Source organism: Gopherus evgoodei, chromosome 5, assembly GCF_007399415.2.
Source record: "Gopherus evgoodei ecotype Sinaloan lineage chromosome 5, rGopEvg1_v1.p, whole genome shotgun sequence".
Taxonomy (NCBI): Eukaryota; Metazoa; Chordata; order Testudines; family Testudinidae; genus Gopherus; species Gopherus evgoodei.
Genome location: NC_044326.1, coordinates 107548821 through 107560597, shown reverse-complemented (window position 1 = coordinate 107560597; position 11777 = coordinate 107548821). Strand labels below are relative to the sequence as shown.

The 11777-nt window shown below is 36.6% G+C and overlaps 1 long non-coding RNA gene across 1 annotated transcript; it reads right to left on the bottom strand.

Moving 5' to 3' along the window:
• Positions 1-744: 744 nt before the first annotated feature.
• LOC115652720 lies at positions 745-11051 on the bottom strand. Its single transcript, XR_004000715.1, has 3 exons — positions 10970-11051; positions 1994-2100; positions 745-888 (listed from the first exon to the last, which is right to left on the bottom strand). It is a non-coding gene; the product is annotated as an uncharacterized LOC115652720 (long non-coding RNA).
• Between the last annotated feature and the right edge of the window lie 726 nt (positions 11052-11777).

Here is an 11777-nt window from a genome sequence, read left to right as displayed (position 1 = left end):
AGCTCTCGGTGATTAATTTAGCAGGTCTTCACTAGACCTGTTAAATTGACCCCTGCTGCATTGATTGCAGCAGCATCGATCCCCAGTAAGTGTAGAGGTGGCCTCAATGTCTGGGCAAGGCACAACATTTTGGACTATGTTGCCATTTTAATATGACATCTTTTTTGTCTTCGAAAAAATACCAGTGTTGCAACATTCTGCAACTGGTACCACGTAGGGCTGGGTTGCAGGCTCTAGCCCTATTCTATTTACAGCCCAAGTGCTGCTGACGTTTAAATTACTGGGATTGTGCAGTGATTTTTTTCTGTATTATATCAGAGCGGGCAAAGTCAAACAAATTATTTCGTTTCCCCCAGTTAAGATTTAGCCTTAGAGTTAGTAGAAAAATAGAGGAGGAGGGCAAATATTGCAAACATTTTTTAGAATATTTCCCCATATGTTTTTTTAAATCAAAATTTGAAATTTAACATTTAGACTAGCTTTATAGTTAGATGACAAGTGAGAAATTTTTTCATAAAAATGTTTACAACATTTCCCAGCTCTGTTCATCAACATTTCTAATTTCACTGAAATTTTGAAATTACAGAAATGTATAGTTTTATATATTGCATTTCCTCTCATTTCTCAAAGTCATCATTATGTCCCCAAATTGTATTGCTACAATTTACTGGCATAATAAGTGTTAAATCATAAAACTGATATTAGACTCATGCTGCAAAAAGGAAAAGTTTTGCTTACCTCATTTTCTTTTCATGGGATTATTATTCCTACGAATCCATCAGAAAGGGTTTAACTATTCTCTTAAAATATTGGGGATGGCAGGAAACTTGTCAGTCAAAGTTGCCTCTCATAACTCTTTGTTTTTATGTATAATTCTGGAAACATCATCTAAAAATTAAAACATTAACTTCATATAAGATGTGTATAAATTAACTCTTCATAACATTATGTTGCTGTCCAATTTTTCCCCAGCTTATAGTGTTCCAGAAAATGTACACTTTCTAATCAAGATTAAAGGATGATGCAGGCAATTTGATTAAAGAATTGACTAACAAATGCCATTTCCTTTGAGGGGCTGAACTTTGAAGAGATACTTTCTCCCAAAACATCCTTCCTCTTAACCATCATTTTGATGATTGCATAGTACTTCCTGTGAAAGAATATAGACAGGATGTAGACATCTGTTGATCATAGGGATTGCAGAGTCACTGACATTATTATCTATTTAGTGACTGTATTGTGAATTCCTTTCAGCTTGCTTTAACTATCAGATCATTTAGATATGGATAAATGTGAGCTTCCTGAAATCTCAGTGAGACTATTATTGCTGATGAAACAGTTAGGCCAAATCCTGCAGTCTTGAATTCTTTCCTTGACAAGGCTCTTCTTGAAGTTTTGGGGAATTTTACTCTAGTAAGGACTGAATCAAGATTAGAACTTCAAGAATATTCTTGGCATTGGCCAAAGCGTAGGGATTTTGTATTGATAATGTTGCTCTCTATATGAAGATTTCAGTATTTGGTGATTCCCTTCCTTGATGTAGAAAGTAGCAGTACATTGATGCACACGACTTTTGTCCTTGCAAAGAAATTTATATATGCAAAAGAACGTGTAGTAATTTTGGAAAATCATATTACAGCTTCCACATAATACAGTGAAAAAAGTTAGGATTTTCTTTTCCCTTTCTAAAAGAGACACACTGTAACAGATGACCCAATGATGAATGAATTTCCCCAGTGATTGGAGATAGGCTTGAATGTAGGATTTGCTAATTATGGTGAATTTCCTCAACTATTTAAGATCTATTCCTCCACCACCCACTCTGCATGAGATCTACATATAAGGAAGAGTATATTAGGCCTCAATATTTCTTTGGTTCAGAGACTATTTCTGTGGTTCCCTTGTTAAAAAGATGATATACCACTGTTTGGTAGTTAAAACTGGAGATTTGTGTGCACTCCCATTTCCATAACATCACTTCTAATGTACCCACCTGTTGCTGGTTCTTCATAGACATCCCATAGGAGCAATTAAAAATCTTTCCTCTGAAAGTCTGTGGCAAGATCTATCTAGCAGAACCCGAGTCTCTTCTTTGTTATCCTGGTGATGGGGAGAAACATGAAAAGAATTAAAATAGTAAAGTAACTTTCCTAAATAACAGTAGAAAAATGTTAGCTTTCTCAGCTGTCTCTGACACAAACTTCCCTAATGTTTCTCCAAATACTTTATTCTCCCCTGCATATTTTGCTGATGCTAGCAGATGCTTAGCTTGTGTCAGCCCTCCAGGGATGTAGCCATATATGTCTTCCTTGAAACTGCATCTAATGCCAGTGCCCTCAGAGTGAAATTTAATGAATTCACAGAGGAATAAACAAAACAAAAGAGCCTGCTAACAAAAATGAATTTAAATTTGAGGTTACCTTTTTATCCTTGTGTGAATTCATAGGTTTCTGTAACCCTTGAAAGGCTTTCACTCTTTAAAAGTGATTCCTAAGTGGATTTTTTGAATTTCATGGACAATGCCTATGACATTGCATTAGGGGTGGGTAGGTGGGAGTTGGACAATGGGGAGGGACAGGAGAAGAATATATGTAAAACAGCTACTTTATTTGATCAGGTGCCACTAAGAGGATATGTGAGCAAAAGAGAAAAGAACTTTCCATAAAGTTGGAGAGTAGAAACCAAGAGATTTGAACCCAATGAAATCTAAATGGATTGTGTCTTGTGAGTAAATGTTATTTCTTGCTGAAGCTAGAGAGTTAATTGTTGCAGTGCTTGAGATTTTTTTTCAGTCTCACAATATTTTGTTATTTTTCTTAAAGCCTTAGCTCCTGGTGATTACATGAAAATAGTGGCTTTTACTTTATTTTTTTAAATAAGTTTCTATTAGCTCTCATGGCTTTGGAGAAAAGCTTGCAAATGTGAATCTAAAGACTCAGAAACCAGAAGGCAAGTAAAAAGCCAAAATGTATTGTGTTATAAAAATCTCAATTTCTGAGTCACTCATGTTTTTTGGGGGGGCCTGCCTCAAAAATATCTGAGTGTTGTACATATTGTTTTATGTGGTAATTCAGATGAATTATGCTTTGATAAGAATATGCTAATAGAGTATTTAGTGGAATGATTTTGTATGTTTGATTATTTTATTATTTTAAAAAAGTATAATGGGAACTTACGTTTTTGAAGAAGTGATTGAAATCATATTAAGGGAAGTGGACCTGGGGGAAAAATGTTAAGAACTTACACACTATACATTATTTTTTCAGTGATGCAGGTTGATTTGGAAATCAATTATAGAGGGAAAAGAGAGTTGTATTGGTTTGAGTAATTGGTATAAGTATATTGTTCTAATAGATTATAAATCTCAGATCCTTATCTGATGTAAATCAGCCTAGCTTAATTGATTTAAATGGACCTTAAATTGACCTAAATGGAGCTAATACCAGTTTAGCCCAGCTAGGGGTCTGGTCCTAACCATATAGGAATTTGATTTATTGAAATTCTGAACTTACACTTATGGTCCTTGATGTCTTGATCTGGCTTGCTTTCTCTTTTTAAAACATACAGGGAGGGGAAAAAACCAAGAGAGGAGAAGCACCAACGAACGGTATATTTCATACTCCTATAGCCACTGGGGCCAGGAGTCTCATTAGGCAGAGATCAGCAATACAGTGACTCCAGGCAGATAGACTGATCTACTTCAGAGGCAATTGGTGGACACTGTATTGCTCCAACATTGACTCCATGTGAGAGGAATGTTGGGCACATAGGCTTGATTTTATATTACTCATTTGGATATTTTTCCAAATAGAGTGCAGACTGTACACAAAGAAACTCATGTAACCAGTGGAATTTTGATGATTGTATTAATATCTATGTTTATGTTAATGTTAGCCTGAAACTTACAAATTAGTTTGGCCAATTGATCACATACCCTGTCTCTGTTTGTAAGCATAAATCCATTTACTTTTATTGTTAGTTTGCTCCCTTCAGGGGAAGGGAACATTTCTCCTTGCTAACCTTAGAGGGACTATAATCCTGGACCGGGGGAAACAAAGTGGTAAAATTTCAGCAGATTGTCGTAGAGTTGGAGGATTAGATCAATGCTACAGAATGTACATTGCTACCACAGCTTCACGTAGTAATTCCTCCAACTGTTTTCCAGATCTTTTTAACTGAGCTGTGGCCTAGGAAGAAAAGGTTTCCCTCTGCATGGAAAACAATGTCATACTCCCAAGTGGCCCTATCGGAAAAGGCAGCAGTAGAAAATGAATCTGTAGCACACAGGCTGTAAAGTTCTGTTTCTTGATTCCTTCACAGAGGGTGGGGGCTTCTATATTTGTACCAAAGGACTGCAGGATTTCATCCTATGTATCACACCCAAAACATGGACCTACAATAGCATCATTCTAGTGATGCTGTTTTCAGTATTCCCAATAGGAATTGTGCTTGTTATTGCAATTTTTAACATAACATGGTGAATGTATATATTAAAATTATTCAGATTGCATCAATGTATGAAATGGGCATATTATATAATTCACTAGTTATTTGTTTTAATAAATGCGTGCAACTGGGCCTATCACCACCAAAGGAAATGAAAACATTATTTTCTGCAATTATTTGTATGGAATGTATCGCTACAAGAGGGAATATTGCACAGCTGGTATGAGCAGAATAATTACAAAAAGAAAAAAATGCAGCTGTACTATACATTCTGTGAGAGCCCTCTGGAAACCTTAGGAAACAGGGTATTGCAATGCAGATTTCCATGACTTCCTGAAGAAATTTTACTTTTCAACAGTTTTCACTACAATACCATAACTTTTGACAGCTTCTGTGTCCCTCCTTGATTCTAACAAGTTTAATGTTTGCATCACAAATCACTTTCCACATGAGAATATGGTTCTTGGTAAATAGCTGAAAGCTACCACTGCAATATTTATTTGGTGGCAGTCTTTGTCCTTGGAGAAAACGATATGCTTGAAATACCCTTTTCTCTTCACTGATTGAAATGTTGAACAACATAGTAGTAAGTACTTAATTGGCTTTTGCTGCAAGGTATTAGAACCATGGAGGAAATAAATGCACACAGTTCCTCAATTTAAAAATATTAGATACAGAATTGAGTTTTGATTCACACTGATTCTCTGTGGTGCTGGTTGAATAATAACAAATTTGTGAAACTAATATTGAATCTGATTTGCTGATGTCATGGTGTGACATTATTTGTGAATTGCAGATATTTGTATAATTGTCAGTATTTTTGAAGTTATATGTGAATCTCAAAGTTTCACCAGTTTATCCTGGAAATGGGTTATTCATTGTTATTGTTCATCTTTTTCCATTAGGAAGGGTCAGCCATCTGAGCAGGGAGCCAAAACAATATAATATGAACAGCCAGGCATCACAAACTGCAAATAGTGAGCATTTGCAGTGAACAGTTTTTGAACCACTTTTAATCTGAAAATCATTCAGTGGATACTTAAGACTAACCAATATTTTATGACTAACTGGCCGAAAGCAGGAATGATTAACAAATAATTCACAAAAACCAAAGACCTAAACTTATCAAAGTTCTAGTTAGAAAAATACTATGAAAACAACTTCAATATCTGTACAGAGGTATACACAAAGATATATACACTGTGTAATAAATAAATATGCAGCAAAATCTGATTATTAAAAATCACTAGGGCTGTCAATTAATCACAATTAACTCACACAATTAACTCAAAAAATTAAACACAATTAAAAAAATCAATCAGTTTTAATCAGACTGTTAAACAATAGAATACCAATTGAAATTTATTAAATATGTTTGGATGTTTTTCTACATTTTAAAAATGTTGTGATTTCAATTATAACACAGACTACAAAGTGTACAGTGCTCACTCTATATTATTTTTATGACAAATATTTACAGTGTAAAAATGATAAACAAAAGAAACAGTATTTTCAATTCACCTTATACAAGTACTACAGTACAATCTCTATCATGCAAGCACAACTTACAAAAGTAATTTTTTTTTGTTACATAACTGTATTCAAAAACAAAACAATGCAAAACTTTAGAGCCTACAAGTCCACTCATTCAGACTTCTCCTTCAGCCAATCGCTAAGACAAACAAATTTGTTTACATTTACAGGAGATAATGCTGCCCACTTATTTAAAATGTCACCAGAAAGTGAGAACAGGTGTTCGCATAGGACTTTTGTAGCCAGCATTGCAAGGTATTTACATGCCATTTGTATGCCCCTTCATGCTTCTGCCACCATTCCAGAGGACATGCTTCCATGTGGATGACACTTGTTAAAAAAATAATACGTTAATTAAATTTGTGACTGAACTCCTTGGGGGAGAACTGTATGTCTCTGATTCTATTTTACCCACATTCTGCCATATATTTCATGTTATAGAAGTCTTGGATGATGATTCAGCACGTTGTTTATTTTAAGAACACTTTCACTGCAGATTTGACAAAATGCAAAGAAAATACCAATGTGAGATTTCTACAGAAAGCTACAGCTCTCGACCTAAGGTTTAAGAATCAGAAGTGCCTTCCAAAACCTGAGAGGGATGAGGTGTGGAACATGCTTTCAGAAGACTTAAAAGAGCAATACTCTGATGCGGAAACTACAGAACCCGAACCACCAAAAAAAAAAATCAACCTTCTGCAGGTGGCATCTAACTCAGCTGATGAAAATGAACATGCGTCGATCCGCATTGCTTTGGATTGTTATCGAGCAGAACCCATCATAAGCATGGACCCACGTCCTCTGGAATGGTGGCTGAAGCATGAAGGGAATCTTTAGTGCATCTGGCATGTAAATATCTTGCAACGCCGTCTACAACAATACCATGAGAACACCTGTTCTCTCTGTCAGGTGACATTGTGAACAAGAAGCGGGCAGCACTATCTCCTGCAAATGTAAACAGACTTGTTTGCCTGAGCAATTGGCTGAACAAGAAATAGGACTGAGTGGACTGGTAGGCTCTGAAGTTTTACATTATTTTATTTTTGAATGCAGGTTTTTTTTTCCACATAATTCTATACTTGTAAGTTCAACTTTCATGATAAAGAGATTGCACTACAGTACATGTATTAGGTAATTGAAAAATAATACTTATTCTTTTGTTTTTTTACACTGCAAATATATGTAATAAAAATAAATATAAAGTGAGAACTGTACACTTTGTATTCTGTGTTACAATTGAAATCTATATTTGAAAATGTAGAAAACATCCAAAATATTTAAATAAGTGGTATTCTGTTATTGTTTAGCAGTGCAATTAATTGCAATTAATTTTTTTAATTGCCTGACAGACCTAAAAATGATGCTATACAAATCAGTACTGTTGTGGAGATCCTGTCTTTCTTTGCTATGTTTTGTCCTTGTCTATGTTTGTGTCTGTTTTTTCTTTTTGTGTAACGGTGGGAGGTCGTCTACTGAAATCTAACAATGTGGAGTCAGTAGGAGAACAAATACAATTTAAGGGTACATATCCACTGCAGCTAGGAGTGTGCTAAAAATAGAAGTCTACCAGAGGCAGCACAGACAGCAGCTTGGACTAACTGCTGGACTACAAACCTTCCCAGACCCTCTGAGTACTTGCTCCGGCAACCAGCTCAATCTGCCACGTATGCCTATCCTGCTATTTTCAGTGTGCTAGCTCTGCTTAAGCTAGCGCATCTCTCTACTCAAGCTGGGAAGCATGCTCCCAACTGCAGTTTAGACATATCCTAAATGATTTCTAGTTTTCAAGATAGGCAAATTGATGATGGGCATCTAATATAGGCATACAGGATGGACACAGATAATGTTTTTGTACTTATTCCCTCTCCTCCTTTCCAGAGCATGCTTCACTCAGAAATATAACAAAGACTGCAGTATTTGAATAGCTGTGACATTTAAGGGAGTGCACAATTACACACTATTGAAGTCAGAACATTGTTGTAGGTATATTAATCAATATTTTATTATCTTTAAATATTAATGTATCATTATTTCTGATTTTTCTTATTTAGCATTTGAACCTAATAAGCAGTGGAAAGTGGGAAAATGGGCAAGTGTGATCATAACAGAAAGTATTATAATGGAACTAGTAATATCTGGTGTGTCAGTGCATGAGCCGGCTTGTTTATTTAATTTCCTAGAGCATCAGGTAGCATAGGCTAAACTATCAAACAAATGGCAGCTGTCACTAGTAAGAATCATGGCACACGGAATCCCTCCCTGCTCAAGCCAGATGAATATAAAAGTATAAAAGCTACAGAAAGATAAGTAGAAACCTAAATAAAGCTTTTCTCCAATTTATTCTTATTTGTTCCTGGTTAGGGTATATTCAGGCCATTGTGCCCTTTATTTATTAATCTGTGAAAGAAAAAATAAAAGACTTTGATAAACGAACTCACCTTGGTATAAATCAGATATGCATGACTTTTTCTCAACAGCTTCAAAGTAGCTTTTATTTTCTTTTTTCTCCTCTTTCCTCACCCCCAAAATTCTTTTACAAGTAAATTTATTGCGGATTGTGTTGAACTGGCAGCACTAGATTAGAGTATATTTTTTCTGTTGAGTAGGTTACGTAAAGGCAAAACTGAAAATTTAATCAATGTGTGTCACACTGTAGGACAGATGGTAAACAGAGACTGTGATGAGGGTAAGTGTACTGAGCCGCTGTGCTGAAATTACAAAGTTTTCAGTTGTGACTGTGGTTTTGTAACCACTAGAAAGACTGATACTGACTCCTGTGATTTGACAAGATGATCTTGGTTCACATCATATGATTGGGCAGAAAATAAACAGAAGTACTCCTGTGTGTGTCACACTCTTATTAAATAATGTCAGAAGAAAACTTAAGTGCTGGCAAAAATTAAATAAATGAAGCCATTTCGATCTCTCAGTTGTGAAAGCAAGGGTATTGCAGAGAAATTGGAGTAAAATTCTCCAAATGCTGTGTGCAGCTGACCTCGAGGCATTGGAGAGCTACAATGTGTTCCAGTACAATCATAAAGATGACTGGAAACCGCCACAGATATTGAGTAGTCTCAGGAATACTGTGATCCACACTAGAATGTCACAGTAACACATGTTTTCTTTACAAGAAACTAGGTGTCTGAGAAGATCGTTGACCACTGTGTTACAGACCTATGTAACAATGTTATATTCAACAGTTCTCTCTTATTTGTAACTAATTCTGCTATAATGAATAAACAGGTGAGAGCAAGGTTACTGCAAGAAATGGACTTGACTTTAAAAGAATCTTGGGGTATGGCTACACTTGAAATTTCAAAGCGCTGCCATGGCAGCGCTCCGCTGCGGGAGCACTGCCACGGCAGTGCTTTGAAGTGTGAGTGTAGTCAGAGCGCCAGCGCTGGGAGAGAGCTCTTCCAGCACTGCACGTAAACCACATTCCCTTACGGGTGTAGCTGTAGCACTGATTACACTGAGGCTTTACAACGCTGTATCTTGCAGCGCTCAGGGAGGTGTTTTTTCACACCCCTGAGCGCGAAAGTTGCAGCGCTGTGAAGTGCCAGTGTAGCCATGGCCTTGGGTATTTGCAGGATAGTGAAAACAATGCTTTCAAAACAAAAAAGAGTCAACAAACAGTGAAAGAACAGAAGTACATCTAATTAAGATTTCCTACCAAAGCATAAAGACAAAATTTCAAGGGTGAACAAATGGCAGAGACCAGATTTATTTTTTTTGCAATAAGTGTGGAAGAAATCACAACATAAAGATGTCCAGAACAAAGGATGTGGTATCACAACTGCTATAAAAGCAACTGTTTTGCAAAAATTTTGCTGCACTCAACACAAACCACAAAGAAAAAAAAGACAAAAGCAAAATTAAAAAAGTGACTTCCGTGGAACTATTCACATTATTAAAGTTACTCATGTGTTCAAGGCCCCAATTCAGCAGAGCTCTTGGGCATGTACTTGGGTTTAAGCATGCGTCTAGGTGATTGTTGAATTAGAGCATGCATCACCATTTTTACTGTTTGTATATATTATTTGTTTTTACCAATTTATGACAGTTGCTTCTCTGTTTTTTCTTAGCATTTAAAAATATCAGTTTTATACTTAAATTTCCACTATGGTTTGATGATTTGATTTATTGTGCCATTAAATACAGAAATAAAAAGGGCCAAATTTCAATCCCTTGTAGTCAATGAAAATTTGGCCATTGACTTTAACAGGAACATGATCTTGCCACAAATGTGCTAAACTCAACATTTTTTTTATTTAAGTTTACTCTCCTTTACTGTTTGATTCCTTTTAGCGTTACCTTTTGCAATAAATGTTTCCGAACACTGTCTCCCCAAGCTACATGCATAACTCCTCTTTAGCTTTAGGCTTCAACAGTTCAGCTACCCACACACAGAAAGCCTAATGTTCCTTGTCAGTTTACATAAATTCAATAGTTGTTCCACTGAAATTCTGTAGTGATTGTTGCAGTCACTGTATTCAGATCATTTACATGAATGCTTAAAATTAATAGCAGTTTAATTCACTTTCTATAAATAAAGTTTCAGTTTCATAACCAAAAATATGCAATAAACAAAGTAGCTTCCTTACAAAAATAGGGGACTATGATCACTTGTATATTTTTTTAAATAATTTAACTATCCTAAATAACTAAAACAAACATTTAAACCAGCAAGTAACTACTATATTGTCAATTTAGGCTCCTTTGTTCTGTGAGCACTTTCAATTGAAAATACGTGTTCAAGTAATTTCCCTTAACAAAATACTTTCCTTTACAACTGCCCAGAATAATAAAGGATTTGAGCCCTCTTAACTCATACTGTATAAACTCTGAGGGGAAAATGTTATTGCATACTGAAAGTCATTATGACGACTCCAGCCAAGACAGAAAAAAAAAAATAAAGCACTAGTACAGCTAGCATATCAACGCCTGTTAAAAAATAATGAAGAACTTGTCTGTTTTTGTAGATACTTACCAGTTTCTCAATGAAAAGGAAGTGGAGCTCATGGAATCTTTCCTGCAAATGTCTTGGTAATGAAGTGGAGTTCTGGAGCTTGCTTCAAAGCCTATAGCAGTCAATGGGAGATCTGTTTATTTCAACTGGTTTTGAATCATGGCCTTAGTAGCAGACAACTTCTTTTTGAGTCAGTACCAAACCCATCCTGCAGCCTCTTGTTAGGGGTCACCATATTGCTGGAGGGAGCAAGGCTGCCCAGAGGATTCAGGGGGCCTGGGGCAAAGCAATTTCGGGGGTCCCTTCCATAAAAAAAAGTTGCAATACTATATTTTTTACATTTTCAAATACATGATACTAACCAGTGAAATACATTCAAAAATTAATTTTTAATAATTTGAAAATACACAAAAATACATTATTTAAAAACATTACATGCTTTAATAGTATGTATACATTTGCAATTACATAATAGGCTGTTGCTGGGTGATGATGATGGTTGGTGATAATGGGCTGTCACTGCCTGGGGGTGGTGCTGCTGTTGCCAGGGCTGGGTGGGGAGCTGGGCTCTGGGTCAGGGGGTGCCTGGTTCACAGGGGCTGGGCTCAGAACTAGGGGTCAGGGCTGTGAGGGGGGTGTCTGGCTCAGAGGGGCTGGGCTTGGAGCTGGGGGTCGGGGATTGTCCAGCTCGGAGCTGGGGGTCAATGCTGTGGCAGGGGGGAAATCAGGAGGGGGCCTGGCTCAGAGGGGCTGGGTTCAGAGCTGGGGGTCAGGGCTGTGGGGTGGGGTCAGGGGGGTATACAGCTCAGAGGTGCTGGGCTCAGAGTTG